This window comes from Thermobia domestica, chromosome 15 (genome assembly GCF_964235325.1).
Source record: "Thermobia domestica chromosome 15, izTheDome1.hap1.1, whole genome shotgun sequence".
In the NCBI taxonomy this organism is placed as follows: domain Eukaryota; kingdom Metazoa; phylum Arthropoda; class Insecta; order Zygentoma; family Lepismatidae; genus Thermobia; species Thermobia domestica.
In genome coordinates, this window is record NC_137468.1 from 87,292,234 (window position 1) to 87,312,806 (window position 20,573).

The 20,573-nt window shown below is 35.1% G+C and overlaps 1 protein-coding gene across 3 annotated transcripts in view; it reads right to left on the reverse strand.

The window, feature by feature from the left end:
- Positions 1–10,048, reverse strand: part of LOC145671873 (uncharacterized) — a 123,619-nt gene extending 113,571 nt beyond the window's left edge. For all 3 annotated transcript variants that reach the window (XR_014128545.1, XM_081741103.1, XM_081741102.1), the window contains exon 1: positions 9,847–10,048. The gene's annotated coding sequence lies outside the window, so the exon portion shown is untranslated. The remainder of the gene's footprint in view (positions 1–9,846) is intronic.
- Positions 10,049–20,573: the final 10,525 nt, after the last annotated feature.

Here is a 20,573-nt window from a genome sequence, read left to right on the forward strand (position 1 = left end):
GGATTATTCTCAAGGAAACACCATACTCGTTCAATATCTGATTGGAATTGATTACTGCATAAGGCTGTAACTTAAGGGTATAATGTGTACAATAAGGTTCGTAGAACGATTAACTTATTGGTTCGTAAAGTAACGTTCTTTTTATTATAGAACGTTACGTTGTTTTTCAGTGCTTGTAGTGTATGATATCAATTGCTTAACTATATACATTTATATTACGTATAAAGGTGAGAAATATGTATCAGACTTAATGCGGCTAGCTTGTTAGATTTTTTTTTTCTGAAACTATGATAATTTGACTCTTTCTTTTTTGGTATCGAAACCGATGTTGTTATATAGTCAGAGTTACCATATGTCAGGTTTTTACCGGAACAGTCCCGGTTTGAAAGCTCTTGAAATGAAATGAAACCTTGAGTAGGATAGAGAAGACGGTGATTGTGAGAATGAATGAAATGGTGGAATGAAGAAAGTGAGAGAAAACGAGAGAACTCCGAGTTTATCCATACACGCAGCGTCTGACTGCCACAAAGCCCATTTGACGCAAGATGGGATAAAACCAGGGATCCCATGAACCAGATGTGAGTGTTTCTACCACTGAACCACCGTGACCTCAATGAAGACTCTTATCCCGGTGTTTCACCAGTTTACATTTTGTCCCGGTTCTCAGTCGTGAGAATATGTTCACCGTTTTTTGTATGCCTTATCCTCATTGCGGTATTCTAGATTACGTCTGTTTTACATAGTTTTCACATTAAAAGCTAAATATGTAACCTTAGTTTATAGTACATTTAAATATTGTAGAGCATTGCATACCACGGAGTACAGTTACATACATGCATATATATATATATATATATATATATATATATATATATATATATATATATATATATATATATATATATTTGCGTTTCACCCTTTCCCCCGGAGGTTATGATTCATTGAAGCGTCATAATCAGTGCTATTGGCTGGTCTCTCTTGTCTCTCTCTCGCTCTCTCTCTCTCTCTCTCTCTCCCTCCCTCTTCATAACAGTTTTACTTAGTGGACGCTAAGTACACGGAACATGGATGTAAGAAAATAACAGGAATTAACGACCTGTGGAAAAAGTGGTAAAATGAACTGGACATCCCTGATTGTGAGATAAAATCAATATAAAATTCCTTCTGTGAGCCAGAAACACTGGGCGCTACATGCACGGAACCAGCCTGATATCTGTTTGCGCAGGTGGAAAGACATTGCTTCGCGGAAGAGGGCTAAAAGGGAGAACCAGTCATCTATCAAGTTTTTTCTAAACTTATAAAATATAAATTTTAAATGTTTTATCAATGAAGACTATAATAAGTTTAATTTATTTATTTATTTTCAAATTAGGACCACTTTTACGTTCCTTTTTTTAAAAAAAAAAAAATTAGAATTGAATGTATTAATACTCTGCAGTGCACATCATTTTACGTTCCTGCAATTAAGTTACACATTATAAAATTTATCTTAAAATGTATACAAAATCTTCATTCTTCGACTTTTCTTCTTTATTAAATTTTTAAAATTTAATACAGCACATAAAAATGTAGAATATAACAACATTTATAACGTAAAAAGTAACACTGCTGGCCTGTACTAAGAAGTCAGAAAATATACATTAACAATGTAGTCCAAGAGATGTAGACCGATTTATTTACCCTAGAAAACCCAAAAGCGCCATAGTGATTTTCTAAAAGCCTACCACCTACACAATCAAAATATGGAAATCTTACTAAAAATCAGTGGTGAGGGCATGAAATACGACGTCATCAATATGGCCGCCATCACAATTCACAGCACAGTCTTTAAACAAGTTTAACTTTCCAATCAATGAAGCTAGAAACTTTGTTTGTGTGCCAAATTAATGGTAATGGATGTATTAAGTATTACAAGTCATTGCTGTTTACATATATTGTCGCCATTTTTAAATATGGTGCATAACTTGCTTATAATTTAGTTTCTTTTGCTTTATTCTATTCCTTTCATGACAAATATCTATGAAACCGCTAGAGATAGGGGAAAACAGCTTGATATGAACAGATGGACCGGAATCTGACCTTTTCAACGGTACCAATATCATTATTGTATCTTAAAAAGTGCCTGAGATATTCAGTTGTATGTTGGTCATAGTGCAATTCTCGACCTTCAATAATATACAAAGCAAACCACTGCGTTTGGTTCCATTCAGTGTCGGACTAGCCAAGTTGAGGGCCCTTGGCGCGGCTCCTTTAAGGCCCTCATGTATATATATATATTATGTATTGAATGGGTATGTAGAACAAAACAATACAATAATACAATAATACTGAGACAATCAAATGTCATCGTGAAGCTACTGATATGAGCAAGGGGAACCCGAGAAGACTTCTTTTGAAAAGACGAACTTAGTCTTCCGCAATCTTTTTGGTAGGAAGTCTCAAGAAAGCATTTGCGATCGCGAAATTTGACCTAGGCCTACAGGTTCTGTTCTTCGTGATCCCTGCGGGGCCCCTCGGGGCTCGGGCCCTTGGCGATTGCCAAGTAGCCAACGTGGCCAGTCCGGCACTGGTTCCATTTCAGAAATAATTCGAAATACTAAATTATGATAATTCGTAGAAATGAAGTATTCGAGAAACATTTATAACTTTTACATCTATGGATAAATAGTTGATTAATAATGCTACTACTACTACTTATAATAATAATAATAATAATAATAATAATAATAATAATAATAATAATAATAATAATAATAATAATAATAATAATAATACATTTAGCTTAATAGCATAATAATTTTATGTTTTTAATTGTTAACTTACACTATGGACTGTTAGTATTATTAATAAATGTCCCAATAATAATTGAAATTGTTGAAGATGAAGAAGAATAAGAGTCCTCTCTTTATTTCAGTTATCGCTTTCATCACTGTCGTCACTGTATTCATCCTCTTCATTTTCTGAATATTCATCATTTTTAATTTCTAGCTATTCTGGTAACACAGGTCCTTCAAACCACATAATTTTGTACTTTTCATTATGCAAATACGATCCGTGTTCTAAAGAGTCAATAGCTTTGTGATTGGCTTTTGTTAATATTAATGCAACATCATTACTTCTTTTAAACTTTTCACGAATAGCAGCTCTAGATGAAGGAAGAGGAATGGGATCAATACTTTGCATCCTCTTCAAAGATTGCTATGCCTATTTAGGACCACATTTGGTTTTGAATAGATTGTACCTTGCTTGTGTGAATCATGTGCAAAGTGTCTATACGTATAGGGAACACACATGTTGCTCGGCGTTAGTAAAGAGGCTATTTTCGAGATGTACTGATTCTCCCAAACTTGCGAAATAATTCTTGTATATTACACTGTTCAACATTATCTTGAACGGCTTAACCTTTCCTTATGTAGCGAATGATGCTGTAAAGTCTGATCCAGTGAATGCGTAGAATCCGGGTAATGCTAGAGTTAAATCATCACCTAGTTCTTCCGCAATATTAGTAACGTAAATTAACCGGTCTAGTATTATTGGAGACTAATCCTGTATCCATCCACATTTTGCAATTCTGGAATTGCCTTTGATAATAGATCAGCAAAATAAATATATCACTGTCATTAGCTTGAACGACGATATTGCTGTTTGGGTTCTGTTGGATTATGTATTGAATGTGCCAAGTTATGCGTGTATCTGCTTCTTTGTGGTAACATTTCAGTTCAGGAACCTGTTTGCAATTCATAACATTATTTTGCTTGCTGTACTGATAGCATGTGCTTTCAGTGCCTACATACAATACTTTTTTTTTTTTTTTAAAAAAACCAAGGATGCACAAGTATAAGGACGCAAGGATTCATTACTAATGAAGGCAAGGAGAGACGTCTTAAATGAACTGCTCATGTGATTTCTTTGGAGTTTTCTGTTCTGGTCCTATCACTACTGTGTCACCACAGAACACTGTTCCATATTGATAGTCATGTTCAGGATCCTTTATGCTTGGCGTCTTGTAACCATCACAAATTGGATAAACTTCATTTATTCATGTATCGCAAATCGTTTCTAGTAGTTTATGTGCAAGTTCACCGTTAGTGTTAGGAAATATCAAACAATGAATGACAAACATTGAATCATGCACTTGATGGGGATTTTTGTTGATTGGTTTTTGATACTTCTCTATCTCATGCATTAATTTGCTCTTGTCAGTTTTGTTCATATAACCTTCTATTTGGCCCAGAGATAGGGGAACTGGGGTAAGTGAATACTTGATCACTTTCTCAATGTCCCTTTTCTCGACTGTTGCAAGATAAAGTAACCCCCCAAGAAGATCTCGCGACCACTTCACAGTTTTCAACTTTGTTTGAGTTGTATTTGCTTTTTGGGCTAAAATGTTTGCACAGTTTTTAATAATGTTCCTTATTATCGGCTTCTCGACACTTTTAGGATCCTTAGCATATATATTTTTAAACGTTTCAAAGGCAGCCTCGCCTTTTTCATAACCTTGTATCTGCTGATCTGCCATATAATCAGCAATAACTTGGCCAGTGGATAAGTTTAAAAGAGGAGTGTTCGGTTCAATACTGTAGAAAGGATTTAAAACTTCAGCCATAGTATTCATGATTTCTGTAACACCATTGTTATCTGTGTTGATTCTAGAGATATGAAGTTCCGCTTTCATGTTCTCTACATGTGTTAATCTATTTAGTTCTAATAAATGAGTCACAACTTTGCTCCTGGTGGATTTTGTTTTCATCCATCTTGCTTTGACAGAATTTGAATTAATGAATGCTGTGATACCACCAAACCTTGACGCAGCGTTCTTATTCACGGTTTGTTCTAGCGCCATGTCTACTGGAACACTAGAAAAAGAATACGTAGAGAGTTTGATGGATAGTCCTCCTTCTGAAAGAGCTTTTCTGGCATCTGAGCATATCTCTTCCATGTTAGGAAGCTTCAGAAGGTATACTGTCATCCAACGAGCGTAATTTGGCCTGTTGCACGTAAAGAAAATGGGACACATTTTTTCTATGGCTTGCACGCACATGTCAACGTTACAGGTTCTGTATGATCTAAAGAAAATTTGTAAATTTCCACTAAATCTATATACTTTTGAAATAATTGAGCAGTTTTACCATGCAAACCTTCTCTTGTCTTGTCTGTGAAAGCTTTGTATTCGTCATACAATTGCGTCACATCGTCATCACTCAAAATTGCTTTTAAGGTATCCTCTGTCAAATTTTGGTTACAAATTATTACTTGTTCTTTTATCTTTTCTAAATTCGAAAACATGCCTTCATCACTTACTTGTAAGAACTTGCTGAAGTGACTTCGTTGCAAAGCTTGTAGTAGTAATATGCGAATGTGTTTGTATCGGTTGTGATGCTTTTCCTTCATGAACCCTTGGAGTGAACCAGAGGCCACGACTCCACTTTCAATCAAAGTACCTTCTAAACGCGACAAACTACTCTTAAATCTTGTATATTTAACGTCTTCATAGTAGACTGTTGGATTTCCCTTCAATCAGTGATGAAAATTTTCCGGAAAATTTTGAAACGGAAAATTTTCCGATTCATAAAAACATACTCCACATATTCCTACATCGTTGCTTAGTCGAGATGTGAGGTGGAAAATTTTCTTCTATATTTTTTCGGAAAATTTTCCAATTCATAAAAACATACTCCACATATTCCTACATCGTTGTTTAGTCGAGATGTGAGGTGGAAAATTTTCTTCTATATTTTTCCGGAAAATTTTCCGATTCATAAAAACATAATCCACTTATTCCTACATCGCTTTTTAGGCGTGATGTGAGGTGGAAAATTTTCTTGTATATTTTCCGGAAAATTTTCCGTTCTTAACAAATATCAGTGATTAAGTAACAATTCGTCAGTATTCATAAAATTGATTGAATTCATATATAGAAATGTTAAAAAGTGAAAGATCGTTTAAAGAATCTGAAAATTTTCATGGCTTAGACAATTTTCAGTACTATGTAGGAACAAGTGGAACAATTTTTCATGAATCGAAAAATTGTCTGTCCTCTACAGTGATGAAAAGTTTCCGGAAATTTTTGAAACGGAAAATTTTCCGATTCGTATAAACATACTCCACTTATTCCTACATCGTTGTTTAGCCGTGATGTGAGGTGGAAAATTTTGTTGTTTATTTTTCCGGAAAATTTTCCGTTCTTAACAAATATCAGTGATCAAGTAACAATTCGTCAGTATTCATAAAATTGATTGAATTCATATATAAATGTTAAAAAGTGAATGATCGTTTAAAGAATCTGAAAATTTTCATGGCTTAGACAATTTTCAGTACTATGTACGAACAAGTGGAACAATTTTTCATGAATCGAATGAATAAGTGGAGCATGTTTTTATGAACCGGAAAATATTCATGACTTTTAATAAATTAAAATTTTAAATAATAGAATGGGATATTTGTACTCTACGAACTCGAGGTACGTTCTCAGCACTTTGCATACACACACACACACACACACACACACACACACACACACACACAGAGAGAGAGAGAGAGAGTAGTTAAATTGAGTTGATTTTGAGTTTAACGTTCCTTTCAATATCGAGACTATATAAAACGGTACCAACAGATTAATGTGGAATCCGAACTACATGAGCTCCCGCTGGGAATCGAAGCCAGGTTTTCCATGCCAAAGGTGCGTATGCTAACTGCTTAGCAACGAAGGAGCTCGCAGAGCAAGAGAGAGAGAGAGAAACACTGTAAAATTTTATTTCCCAACTTGAAATAAAAAATTTTCCGGTTCCCGAAAGGTAATTGGAAAATTATAATTTGTTGCTGACTAATGGGGCGTTTACACTTGGTCGATTTGCGTTCGATTCAGTTGAATTGACGTCACTTTCAACTTAATCGACCGTGTAAACAGGACTTCAACTTAATCGCTTGTTGATCGAAAGCGACTAATCGACTAGCAACTGAATTGAAAGACGTTCTATTTTCTGTGGTCGATTCTATTTTCTTCTGCTATAACACCGCAAATTGTACCAATTAGTTTTTGCTTGGACATCTTTAAAATTGCCAGTCGATTTCGAATCGACCAGAGGAGAGCGAGTCAACAAGCAGCATTCAATTTCGGTTGAAACAATTGAACACATCCATCGATCTCATTCGGTCTAGTTGCTTCGATTTAGTCGCAAATGCAGCGAGTCGATTTAGCCGTGCGACTAAATCGACCAAGTGTAAACGCTCCATAACTTTCCTCTACTGAAATTCAATTTTGTAGCTCTATGTGCAGTTAAATATAGTAGATAATTTTCCACCTAACATCACTATACATAATGTCCAAAATTGTCAGGCCTATGGAAAGTGTTTTCCACTTGTTTCTACATAGTGATGAAAATTTTCCAATCTATGAAAATTCCTCTCACTTGATTCTACAGAGCAATAAAACATTCCGATTCACAAAAAAGTTGTTTTACCTCTTGCTTCAAAATGATGAAAATTTTCCGAATCATAAAAAGTTCTTCAATTTTTCCATATAAGGCAGAAAATATTTCGATTCATGAAAAATTGTTTAACTTAATCCTACATAGTACTGAAAATTGTCTGAGCAATGAAAATTTTCAGATTCTTTAAACGATCTTTCACTTTTTAACATTTGTATACATGAATTCAATCAATTTCATGATTCCTGATGAATTGTTACTTGATTACTGATATTTTTTAGAACGGAAAATTTTCCGGAAAAATATAGCGGAAAATTTTCCACCTCACATCACTACCTTCAATAAACAAACAATAAAAAGCTAGTACTTTCCAGAACGCGATGCAACACAAAAGAACACGGCGCCTAGCAGATTACCAACGTTAACAGCGCGAGTGACAGTTTTTCTTCTCATTCTTTCCGGAATCTTGTGGTAACAAAAAATACTTATAATCATTATAAACACCCAATATCATCAGTTTCTAAGACTGTTTACACAGGTTTGGTGATAATTTTCCTTAAAGAAAAAATAAACACTATTCAGTATTTATAATTATTTCTAAAATGGAACCAAATACAATGGTTTGCTTATATGATAGAAGGTAGAGAAATGCACTATGAACAACGTAAAACTAAATATCTCAGTCACTTTTTAAGATACAATAATGATATTGGTACCGTTTAAAAGGTCAGATTCTGCTCCATGTGTTTATATCAAGCTGTTTTCCCCTATCTCTAGCGGTTTCATGACATTTGTCATGAAAGGAATAGAATGAAGCAAAAGAAACTAAATTATAAGCAAATTATGCGCCATATTTAAAAATGGCGACAATATATGTAAACACCAATGACTTCTAATACACAGTACATCCATTACCATTAATTTGGCACACGAACAAAGTTTCTAGCTTTATTGATTGGAAAGTTACACTCATTGAAAGACTGCCCTCTGAATTGTGACGGCGGTCAAGGGCGCCGATTTCTCTGTAAATTTGGGGGCGCCCATTCAGATGCAGAAGGTATATATATGAGGATTTTAAGACAAAATGCATTCAAATTATGCCAAATACTGTATATTCATAAATACGATAGGGGGGCCCACATGAGCTTTGGGGGGCCAGGGCCCCCCAGGATCGGCGCTTGTGATGGCGATTATATTGATGACGTCGCGTCGTATTTTATGCCCTCGCCACTTACTTTTAGCAAGACTTCCATATTTTGATTGTGTAGGTGGTAGGCTTTTAGAAAAAAAAAATATGGCGATTTTGGGTATCAAGGGTAAATAAAACCTTCCCTAGCTCTTGGACTAGTGGTTTTAGTATTAAAACTGCGTTTTTAATGACATGGATGGACAAGAAGTGAATAATTTTTAAACGCTGGTATATCCGGATTTTTTGTTATCCAGCTTTTCCTTCCGCCATGTTAGGCACATAGTTGGAATTGTACTGTATTTACATTTTCACCTGTTATTGATTTGCCTTATCGTTATTTAAAAAGGGGTATCAAGTTTTGCCGATGTGATGTCATTCGTCCATTTCCAAACTGTCAGAATACTTTGGCGAGCAGGTATTTTATTGTCCAACGAAACGAATAATTTAAATTTTTACTTGTGAAATCTTTGACAAGAGTGTCAAGTATATATATTATATATACTTGACATATATTATTAGTTTATTACATTCTCCAATGAACATGCCACCTTTGGCTCGACAGTGGGCCGAATTTATGGTTGGGGTCCGTTCGCGGACAGACAGTCGCTTAATATACATTGGGCGCAAAAGTGTTTATGGGGATTTTTATCTCAAAAACTATACAATTTTAAAATCCAATGAGTCTGAAGGCTGTTCAGGCAGATCTTTCTCGCTGTTCTTTCTCTTGCTGCCTCCTGACGCATTACTGGTACAGTCAGGAACATTACTCAGTATAAGTTGCAGCTACCATTTCTTATACCTCAAACCACGGGCGTCTCTGGCGAGGGAGAAAAGGGGGACACGTTTCCCCCAATATTTTGAAGTACAAAGTATTCAATATTTTATTCTAATTTAATTATTTACTAACAATAGAATAACATAAATAATAATATTTTTTTTTATTTGGAATATACACCGTAATATTCAGGCTGTGAAACAATTATAACAGAGTTCTTGATATACCTCAGGGGATCCGTAGGTAAGGGTAAAAATGAAATCGAAGATAATAACCAAGTTGGACTAGGAAGTAACATTTAAATCAATTTCTTTGACATCTCCCCCCCCCCAAATTTTACGTGCCAGAGACGCCAGTGCCTCAAACTATACTTAATATTGTTTCTGACTGTACAATGTCATATCTACATTATATCTAATATTTTACACAGAAACAATTAAGAAAGATAAACTTACCTGGTGGTTTGGAACGGAAATTAATTAGAATTTGTTCTTCTGTGACCAGTCCGTGTGAATTTTGTTGTGTGAATATGAAGATAAACTTTACATCCGGAGCATCGTAAATAATATTGAGTTAATTAGTATGATAAACTGATTTACATAATTGGATTGTAATTTTATTTGCGGAGAAGAAAGCGTTACTGGGTGAATTACGTGTTCAACAAAAGATGTTTACATTACGAAAAAATAAACAATGAAAACGAAGCAAGTGAAGAGCATTCTAAATGAAAACAAGCGTCGGATGTTGTGCTATAGGCAAATGGCCACGATGGAAATTGTAAAAGGATATTAATCGAATCATGGGCAGTGTTTCCAAAAAGTTGACACAAAAAGTCGTCACAGTACCACGACAATAATCTCCTTTAAGTACAACATATATGTTTTACTTTATGATTTGTTTCACTTCAATTTCAATGAAATCAAAAATGTTTAGAAGAATATTTTTAGTAAGGAAAAACTTAACCCACTTCACCGTTGATTGGAGCTTTTAGAGATTATCGGCAATGCTGTATTATTTGTGCCTCTTAATGCAAGTTCTGTAAACTAAACGACATTGAAGGTTAAAATTGTCCTCGGTTAGAGGGCAAGACGTAGCCAATTAGAAAATAAAGCGGAATTTTGGAGATTTCATATGCTATATAGGCTGTATATTTGCCGAACTCATTGACTTCGGTTGAGTCAAATGAGTGAAAGGAAAACAAACATATCAAAACCGCTTCCAACTAGTAGTGCTTGATTTGTTCACAGCAGACAAGTAGCTAGATTTGTAAATAACTGGCCAAATCGTCATTTAACCCTTTCGTGGGCGATTTTTTCTACAAGGGATGGGGCGATACCTCTTCTAGACTCCCCAGCATACACTCAAAACAAACAAACAAAATCGTTCTTCGAGTGCAATTCTCATTTCCATAGTGAAATGACTTATGCCTAATGGGAATATTGCTTTCCAGTGCAGCAAATAAAAGCATACCTAGGCTCCCTTGGAGGGAAGTATGCTTCCCATTGCCCACAAAAGGGTTAAAGATCACCAAAAAAGTCGCTAATCGGAAAAAATAATTTTTGTTGCTATTCTGGAAGTCGAATCCCCTAGATTTAGCGAATTTTGCCCCAAATTGGCAACACTGATCATGGGCAGTGAAGCAGAAATGAAAGGAAATCTTTACGTTTTACGTTTCACAGTTATGCCGGCTAGGCTAAAGAAGACAGTAAGTAATGATGAGAAATGAATCAAATGGTGGAGTAAAGAAAGTAGGAGGAAATGGAAGAACCACGAGGAAACCCACGCAGAAGGTGTCTTTCCACCACAAAGTTCACTTAGCGCGAGCTGGGATCTAACCAAGGACCCTATGCACTAGAGGTGAACGTTCTACCACTGAGCCACAGTGGCAGCGAACTGGAGAAGATCTATTCGCTCCGTACCTTTTATGAAACCAGAATCCTATTATATCGAAACACTATCATTGATTTACAGAAATGTCAAGCAAATGCGACTTCCTTCTGAGTTTCCAGTTTGTCCTCTAATTTTAAATAGGAAATTCGTGCTCATATTTGCAATTATTATTATTGAAATGAAATGAAATCTTTGAGTTTTACGTCCCACAGTTATGCCGGTTAGGCTAAAGGAGACGGTGATTATGGGAAATGAATGAAATAGTGGAATGAAGAAAGTGGGAGGAAACGGGAGAACCCCGAGGTGTTTGTCCACCACAAAGTTCACCTGGCGGGAGCAGGGTTTGAACCCGGGACCCCAATGCACCAGAGGTGAACGCTCTACCACTGAGCCACTGCGGCTCCCAATTATTATTATTATTATTATTATTATTATTATTATTATTATTATTATTATTATTATTATTATTATTATTATTATTATTATTATTATTACTATGCCTATCGGCTGTCCTGGAACTAATAGGAAATAACTTCTTTCTCCTTTAGTTCGGGTCCAGAAATGTTTCTTATGCGTTTACCGGTCTTCAGCTTCTTTTAACCTCCAATACGGTGATGTCAACTCGTGGTGAAAACATCATTTTATGGGATTTTTAAATATTAATTACTCGAAAAGGAATAAAGGGAATTTTCGTCTCAATTGGCAGGAAAAATATAGGACTTTTCATCAACTAAAACAAAATTCTCTATGAGTGGAATGTAGACTAATGACTCCTGAATAATTTTGAATTTAGGGTTGTCAAATTTTGTTACCGGAAAATGCATGCTACTGCAGACGTAACTCGTGATTCTCTATAAACAAGCTCCAAGAAATGTAAATTGTACTCTGGTATTTTTTTTTTAAATACGAAGAAAATGAGAAACAACCAACTTCGAAAAAGTCCTACAAAAAATAAATGGAGAATAAATTCCTTCTAGTATCCTTACGCTTATTAAAATACGATGACACAAAGAAATAACGCCCCACAGCAGCTCATATGGTTCGAATTCCACGTCAATCAATAGGTCCCGTCTCATATAGCCTCACTGCTGAAAGGAGCGTTAAACTCAAAATCAACTCAACAAAGGAATAACGTAAATACTAAATTCTAACGATAAAATGTACTTGTTTTCGTCGACATTTTCAACTGCCTCTTCCAATTAAGAAAAAAAAAATAGTTATCCATCAACTATTTGATAAACGTAGAAGATTGAATTTCACGTGTAGTTTATTCATATATTGAAGAAAATGTGTGACATACAATTGTTTCATTTTTTCTTAATTTTGTAATTAGTATAACCTGGGAAATTCAAGAACAAAATGGGAATTTCTGCCTGTTGAGATGGAATTTTATAATACCTTAGGTTGGCATCACTGCCCCAATATTTTCTTCTATTTTTCAAATCATCGAGCAGTTATGCTCTTCTTTTTCCTACTGCTTGTTTTCCTTCCATCTTTCCCTCTATGGCGTTTTGAAGAAAACGATTTCATTACGAAGAGGATCCAATCCAATTGGCGTTCCTATGTTTAGAGTTGATTAAGAGCTCCCTTTTTTCTCCTATCTGTTCTAAAACATCTTCATTTGATACTCTCTCCGTTCATTTTATCTTCCTCCGACACCACATTTCGAAGCTCTCTAAAAATGTCTTCTATAGCTTTCGTAATGTCCAATTCTTCGAACCGTACAATACAGTATTTCAAAGATTGCATTTGGTCACTTTCATCCTTGGTCCTATTCTACAACAGTATTAATGTCAACGCGAAACAGTAGTAGACATATTTCAATTGATAAATCTCATCTAACTGAACATAATTACATTGGTAAGTGTAAATTCTCATGCAAGTTTTTGGAAGTGACTCTACAAACACCTAATACAGCATAATGAGACTGACAATCCATCACGAGTTGTGTAACTTGAGCGTAAGCAATTTGCAAACTGGTGTTCAACACTTTAGCTCAGAAAAATGGGAACAAGAACGTGCAAAGTAGATCACCCATGATTAGAAATACCTTTTTTGTGTGTGTGTTTTGAAGTTTAGCTTCCGGTTTCAGTATCTCGTGCATATGCGATACGGACGAACCAGCATAATACGCTCTCACCGGGAATCAAACCTGAAACAACATACGTCAAAGGTGCACGTCTAGTCATTAGACCAGCTGTGGAAGTTGATTAAAAGCGTGTGACATGGACCGACGAATTCACTTTCATCTTATTTCCAACTTTCTGTGTATTGCAGACGTCCATAGAATCTTATACACCGAATTATTTTCTTTCCCACTCTGAATCAAAATGTGGGCCCTGGGGTGTTGTGGACCACAATTTCCCGAGATTCCGTGTGTTCTGCAGTTATACTTACATGTTTCATATCGACATTTTAGACAACTACGTCCATCCTATGTTCCAAATGTTATTTCGGCCAATTCAATTATAAAAGATAACAACGTGGTAATTCACACTGCTGGAGCTGTTGAGTCATGATTTCATTAACATCAGGATGAATTACGTCGCCTCCGTTGGCCCGACCACTCCGCAAACCTCAATATTATTGAACACTTGTAGTCAGTTCTGGAGCTCAGTTTGCGAAACAAATATCCTCTTTCATTCTCGCATACGAAACTGAATGTTACACTGAGTCAAGATTCCTCTGGGAACCATTCATGTCTCATATGTCTCCATTCCACAACGAATCAAAGGCTTTAAATTTCGTGTTATATTGAAAATATACTCAAATAAATTTTCTTCAAACATAGTTCCTATACAGCATTTAATCTATCTCTCATGTCAACTGAAATTGCAACGAAACATGTCTTTACTTACAAACTCCGCCGCACTCATAAATATAACGTACTTACCGTGAAACTCCACTACTATTAAGATTTGTTTCCTTTTCACTTCAGGTCATTCTGTTGGAATTCTCCTAACAGCACAAGGACAAAATCAACAAGTTTCTGGTAATATTGTTATTCACGCTAGAGCCACAAGTGGTGCTGCACCAGTAAATTGTTCCTAAAATGGCGTTCACAAATGAGTATGACCAGGTTGTGGTGGTGTACAGAACCAAAATCCGTAATTTAAGTGCAAACAAAACTTCTTAACCGTCGACTATAATTGTACGAATACAAAGTACAAATTGTTAAGGAAATCAAGTCTAATGATCGATCAAAGCTCGTAAAATTTACAATCACTATGTTGGATCGGGTTGCTAATGACGATATTTTCTAATACCATATAATGTATTCAGTTGAAGTTACCAAACTAAATCATATAATATAGGAGTGTTGGGTTCAGAAAACTGCACATCCGCAGAACACATGCGAATAACTCCAGAAGTTACTTTTGAGTGTGATCTTCTGGACAATCGAATTGTGGGCAGCTTTTCTTTCAAAACAATACTATTAACGGTAACTTTAATTTGGATAATTTGGAGAACTTTGTTCTCCCATAGATAATACAAATGGAGCCGACAATAATCCTTTTGTGAGGCAGTTCTCCAACTACATTGGAACCTTTAGGTAAGACATGTTTCAAATGTAACATTGCCGAATCTTTGAACTGACAGCGGAGAACCAATTTTTTGAGCCTCCAAGTTAACTTTAGATTTTTTCTTATATCAAAAACCAAGTGTACAGTACACTGAACCACAAAAGTATCACCGCCCTAAGTGCTCTAATTCCATTACTTGAGGTCCAGGTCATTTGCAATTGTGAGAACACCTAGACAGATGGAACCACCTACACGCAAATTTTCTCTGCACTGACAGCAGTTGGCAGCCCTGATCCATGTGTTCATGCAGGTAAAATTGTAAAGTAGGTAACGAAACAGTTCTCCATTCTAAGATGAATCTCTATGGTTCGGATCATGTTTTCCAAAAAAACACCACATATTAATCTCAAAAATTGCTGTGTATGTAATGTATTATTTCTTTATATATTGTATGTTTAGAGAAATAAAAATACTGACCACGCATTTACCAGAAAATGCTTGAAAGTAGCTGAAAATATCAAATCTAGAACACACTGCTGGAAATAAGTTTGGAAATGATTGCCTTCATTGAGAGACCTTCTCTAATTCTCCTCATTCCAACATCTTTTTCTTTCTGGAGGAGAGATGATCTTGCTTGTCACTCAGAGTATGTATTGAAATTGAAACATTTGAAAAAAATTCAACCTGGCCGGGATTCGAACCCGTTTACCGACTAGAAGTTCAATACGCTAACCACTTACCTACCGCGTCACTCCATTTTTTATCTAAGCTTTTAGCTAGCTAAAATCGTTGCATGTAAGACTATACAAAATACTAATGCTCGTATAAGGAGACGTTCCTTATGAGTGTCACAATGACTTACTCGAGATTTCCTTCTTTAACTCAAAAACAAGTTATATAGAATTCTGTTAATGAGGAAAATACAGTGAAACCTGTCTTTAGCGGAATCGATTAGGACTTGCAAAAATTTCCGTTAAAGTCAGGTTTCCGCTTAGTGGAGGTAGACCTTTCCTTTCTTTAAAAAAAAATACATGCTTATAAAGTGGCATACTGGGAAAATATATTGCTGTACGTACATTGTTCGATTAAAGTACTTCTTTCTTCTACGAATAAATACACAAAAAAATTAAAATGAATACAAAATATGCTGTGCACACGTTTTCTTTATTTTTCTAATAGCTAAGCAGGGTTTTCTGTGTACATTGTTGCTTGGTTGCTTGACTTTCCGCATACACTATAGCCTGAGAAATTATACTAAGTGAATCAGAATCTTTTTTTCGTAAGGCAAATTTTTGCAGTTCCTTTAAACTTCTGAGAGAATCTTGATATGTATTTATTCTACACTCTTTTTGGAACTCGGTATCCTATTCCTCTTCTTCTTCTATCTCGTTTTCTTCTTTCCGACATTCCGTATGGTTCTTGATTAAGTTGCGGGGACTAAGGACAATTTGTGGGGGTCAATATGAGTAGTGGTTGGGGAAGGTCAACACTGTCCAGAAATATTTAACAAAAGAACGAACATTTTATCGCAGACAGTGTAATGTATATGTCTCACAGAATGTCTTAACATCTTTTAAACGCTGTAGTCCGGAACTCAGAATTTTCTGTTAAATATTTATTTTTCTTTTCGTTGTCCGCGTAACACAGTTTCCGCTTAATGAAGGGAGTTTTACACGTTTTGTTCTCCAAAATTAATGGGACCGTGAAATATTTCCGTTTAAGACAGTTTTCCGTTTAATAAAGGTTCTGTTGAAGACAGGTTTTACTGTATCACGAAACGTTCTTCAACTTGAGGTTACATCATTATTTTTAACAGGTCCCGATTTACATTACTACTATTCTTCCTCATCGTAACTTCTAATTTCCAAAGAAAAGCCGATCACGCCGTCATTTACGCCGATCTCACGAGTTTCAGTATTTGCGCGCTACTCTAGCCACCTGTTTGAAGTTGGTCATGTAAAATGTATAGAAAAATTTGGGCTAGAGAACAGAACCTAACCCACCCCTGTGGGGTTTCTAACACGTTCCTATTATTATTATTATTATTATTATTATTATTATTATTATTATTATTATTATTATTATTATTATTATTATTATTATTATTACTTTTATTATGGATCCGTATAGTAAAACTGCAAAGTTATTTTAATGAAAAAAGTGATATGAAAATTTAAAAAGATAATCGGTAAATCACGTTTTCGAGTATAATTTTCAATCCTATTTTAATGTGAAAAGTGTTATGAAAATTTAAAAAAAAAATTTGGCAGGGTTTAAACCCACACCAAAAACTATTTTGTGCCCTAGTACACTTTTTAACAACTTTTTTTATTAGCAAATAGAGTTGGATACATACGATCATTAACACAACTGCAGAACAATATAAATATATACAGCTAATAATGCACAATATAACTCAAAAGGGAGGAGAAAAGAAAAAGAACTGCTTATGGAGCATAGATATAAGTTGTACAGTTTGTTCATGTCCTTTTTTTTAGAACTTATGTAGCATATACACATTAGCTTTACAAAAAACTAAAAACTCATTGGGACAAACAAAGGAGTACAAGTTAATTTCGCATATATGGTGTTATCGAGAAACCGAGCAAAAGTACACCTTGTCTCAAAAAGGTTGAGCGCATTCTTTATTGGTGTTTTGAGGCAAAAATTTTCTAAGTCCAGCTTCGGGTATCTTCGGGAAAAAGTAAGCCAGGTTCGAACCTCCAAGCCAGCCTTTGCAATCGGGAAAAAGTTTGCAGATGTGTTTTTCTTCTTTTAAATATAATAAGACTTGTTACCAAGTGTTTAAAAAAGCAACATTGATTGAAATACTTAATGATACAATATTTCGAAACCTTGCACATGCTTGTTTGTCATTTAGCTCTCTATACGTAATGGAGCATTTAAATACGTTAAAGAATCTTTCCATATGTAAAAGAATGCTCAAAGTTAAGAAATAGAACATAATTATCGCCTGAGTACTAAAATAAAAGTCAAAGTAGAACAGAAACAGCGTTTGTCATGGATATGAATGTCATAATTATCTTGAGATCCGTTATACATCGCTAGAAGCTTAGTTCTAGAAGTCCTTGTGTTAGCTCATTGGTAAGCTGTTGGATTTCAAACTATAAGGTTGTGAGTTCGAATCCCATCTGGGTCAATACTTTTTTTTAAATTATATTTTCCTCAATGCATGAAAAATTATATAAAATAATTATATTAAAATACATAAGTTGTTTATATATAACATAACAATTGCAGAACATAGTAATTATTATGTTTAAAATATAACATCTGAGATAATTTTCACAGTAGGTCGGTATTATATATGAGGATGTAAATACAAGTTAAGAAACTCGTTCAATAGCAATAAATAAATCATGTAGTGTATTTATTTCCAGCTATTTGTCATATAGAGAGTAATTCTCAACATTCATAATATAGAATGTCATTTATGTTCTTGAAAAGTTATTCGATGCATAAACAGAGGGTATAAACAGAGAATCCAAAGTCGGAACGCTCGCAAAAAAATTCATGAACCCCAAAGGTCACGTGAGCAGACTGGAATTGTCCTTATGAAGCATGCCACAGCAGAAAGTCTTTACATAGATTTTCAATTCAATTCCTGATATATGCTTTTGCAATGTGGAAGTTGTGATGCCTTGAGTCGCCCTCTCTCGCTCGCTCGCTCGCTCACTCTCTCTCTATTTATACAGAATATAAAAGTGGATTTATGTGTGTGTTTCAACATAATTCTGATATATCTAGAGCAATTTTAACTATATTTCTTACAGTCTGGAAAAAGAGTACTGTCGGGATACATATCAAAAATGCTAGAAACGGGTCGATATTATTATTGAATCCATAGTTTCGTGGTCGCTTAGGTGAATAGCTCTACTTTCAATTCAAGTCCAATTAAGCTCCCATTAGCACCCAGGGTGGTTACGTAGCGACATAAAGATATCGAAATCAACCGATATTAGAATCGAATCATAAGTTTTCAGCGCCGCTAACAGTGCAGCATTTCCCATTAGTCCACATTAGTTCCATTGCCTAGAGGGCAACATATTTGCAGAGTGCAAATTTTAAAACTTGAATAATATTTTAATTTTTTCCGTATGAAAAAGTTAAAAATCATGAGCAAATATACTATTTCACGAACAATCCTCTTTTACTATTCTAATATGTTTAATAATAGCGTAAGAAATGTAATAGTAATTCAGAACATGTTTCACAGTTGTTATTTTTTCTTACATAGTTGTAGCTGTAGCATGTAGTGAGTGGAATTTAACTGTAATAAATTCACTAATTAACCATATTCGAATTAAGTTTTATTTTTAAGTTCGGAATGAAGAGGCGGAGAAATATGGAGTTATTGGGGGCACCGAGCTTTTCTACATTTTATTTTCAAGATCTCCATTTTTCTTTTGTCATTTGTTCCTAATAAAAAAAGTTCAGTCACTTTTGGATTGTCATAGGATAGTAGGAGTTGGATTTTGGGATGCAGCCTGTGAGATTCTAGAGGAGCTAACTGCTTGAAAAAATATTTTTGAATCATCTGTAACATATGAAATAAGGATATGTATCATAAAAAATTGAAAGTAACTATGTCTGCGTAATCATCACGGTCAAATTGCAAAGTCAAATGAATTGACGTTTGGTATATAATCAGGCTCCAATCCCAACTGGGAAGTTGTCATACGCGTGTCACTTTCATTATAATACATATCCTTAGGGGAAGTAGAAGTCCGAATTTTTGCGAAAAATTTAGTATCTCACAAGCCGTTCAACTGAGAGCTGAAATTCAGCATATAACTCTTTATTAAAAATAAAGAGAATATGCCCTGGCATTTTTTTAAATTGTCTTTTATGAGCGGGGGGACGGGGGTGCATTTTCTATATATTGGAAATTGGTAGTGGGTTGATTTGTAAAAATAATCGAAAACGATTGATATTAGTTGAGAAAAAAATTGAGTAATGCAAACTAAAGTTCTTTTTGAATTTTATACCCACTGCTTTCTATTTATAATTGGTGAAGCTGGTGTTTAATATATGGAGCGTTCCGAGCATAAGGCAATCAAGCCATAAAGTTAGAGAAAAATGGCCATAAAATTTGTATTCTAAACTTAATTACATGGGCATTTCCAATTAGTACGGCATGCTTAATTATATAGAAAATTAGTTTCTCTCTCTCTCTCTCTCTCTCTCTCTTTTTTTTTTTTTTTTTTTTACGTTGGTCTACTTTTCCTTGATTCGAAACTTTTAAATTTCACCTATTTTCTACTGAAATGTGTCTGTAAGGCAACGAAGAAATAATTACATATGGTAAATTTAAATTCATTTTAATTCGGAAGATGAGAAACACTTTGCCATTATATATCGTAAAGGTCAGACCCACCAGTATTGTAACAAAGAGGTGCTTGAGCCAATGATGGTAGAAATTCAAACTCCGATAAGTGATAATTTCACAGTCTTGTTTTATTACAAGTGTAATCTCTTTAGTCAATGGAGAGGAGGACGTGGGTCATCGGTCAGAGTTGATGTCGATGGGTTTTGGTGGGTCGGAGTTGGTCGCAATGGTTCAGAGTGGTTCATAGTTGGTGATGGGTCACAGTGGATCACGATGGTTGATGGGTCAGAGTGGGCAAATGGGTCATTTGGGTGGTGGGTCATAGTGGGTCATGGTGGGTCGTGGATCAAATTTTCATTGACCCACACCATCTCTGGTTAAAATTGTACTAAAGATAAGAGGCACCGAAGATGCATGT